Raw genomic sequence first — 1,330 nt, 5'->3', positions numbered from 1 at the left:
GCAGCAACAGAAGCAAAACTAGGCCCACCTAAAACGTCCTCACGTGGCAACTGAACAGGCGGCCTGCGTTTAGGGCAGTGTTGTCGCTAATGACCAACAGCACCGCAAAAAGAACACGTCTGAGGTTAACCACTATAGGTTATAAAAGCACGATGACCGTTAACTAACAAGAAGGACGGAATATGTTGTCGTACGACCATCTTTACACTCCTCACGCCATTTTCAACCTGGAAAACGTAGGCGGAGGACCACTTCTCTTTAATCGCAGATAGCACGGTCCCGTACGGCCGCAAATGACGAGATATTGTGTCATTCCGGATTTCGAAAGGCAAGTTAAACACACGAACATTTCGAAGGCCAAACCCGCCATGAGAAATAGTCACGTTACTAATGCGACAGTCTAGATGTCTAAATTAACGGACACCATCATTGACATTTACAACGGTATCACACAATTCTGGAGTCTTTAACTTCAAAAACACGGAATTGAGAAAAGTGTCAAACTGAACACCGAGAACGTCATCGGTCGACAAACAATTCCTCGAGTATCCAACGATGAATTTCGAAAGCTGACGGTTTTCCGACGGAACTATCGAATTCGCATTGCACGTTATTTTGGCGTTCTTCACTATCATCATAGAAACTTTGCATAACTTACGGACTTGATGAAATGCAGCCGCTAGGCAGAAGACAGACGACACGCGATGCGCCGCCGGCCAAGTCGCACACAGAAGTACTGCTCGCTCGGCACCGAGGTGTTGCCAGGCGGTCACCCATCCAAGTACTAACCGGGCCCGATGTTGCTTAACTTCGGTGATCGGACGAGAACCGGTGTATTCAACATGGTATGGCCGTTGGCGCCCTTATACTGTAGCCGCACGACAGAAGACGCCTCTGCCTCTTCTCCCAACACACACAATCGCAGTTTTCGGTGACACATTTGACGCAGAGCACGTCCTTCCCCAACAGCTGGAGTCTCGAAGGCGGCGCGGAGTGCGCGTCCGGCGTCTGCCGAACTGGCGGGCGCGCCGCGCCGCCACTTGCGTGAGACACGCGGCTACTCGGTGCGCCGCCTGTCATTCGTTTCGCTTGGTGCGTGCGGCGTCCGACACTCGCGGGCGACGCATCTTGTTCCCGTTATCCGGCGGGGGGCTGTGCGGGGTGTAGCAGTGTCCTGCTGGAGGGCGCCCCCGGCAGCTTCCTCACCTGACACGCGCCGCGCGGCTCGCGTCCAGGTATTTGCGTGATCTGTGCTGTGCATTCGCACCTCTCCCCTTCCGTCGTCCCGACTTGTCCCGCTCGGGTAGTGGCCCATATGACAGCACAAGCA

General features: G+C 54.0%; 1 pseudogene; it reads right to left on the bottom strand.

Moving 5' to 3' along the window:
• Positions 1-741: 741 nt before the first annotated feature.
• On the bottom strand, positions 742-859 carry LOC124804018 (annotated as a pseudogene).
• Positions 860-1,330: the final 471 nt, after the last annotated feature.

The sequence above is a fragment of the Schistocerca piceifrons genome, chromosome 6 (assembly GCF_021461385.2).
Source record: "Schistocerca piceifrons isolate TAMUIC-IGC-003096 chromosome 6, iqSchPice1.1, whole genome shotgun sequence".
In the NCBI taxonomy this organism is placed as follows: domain Eukaryota; kingdom Metazoa; phylum Arthropoda; class Insecta; order Orthoptera; family Acrididae; genus Schistocerca; species Schistocerca piceifrons.
This window is presented reverse-complemented; position numbering and strand designations above follow the sequence as displayed.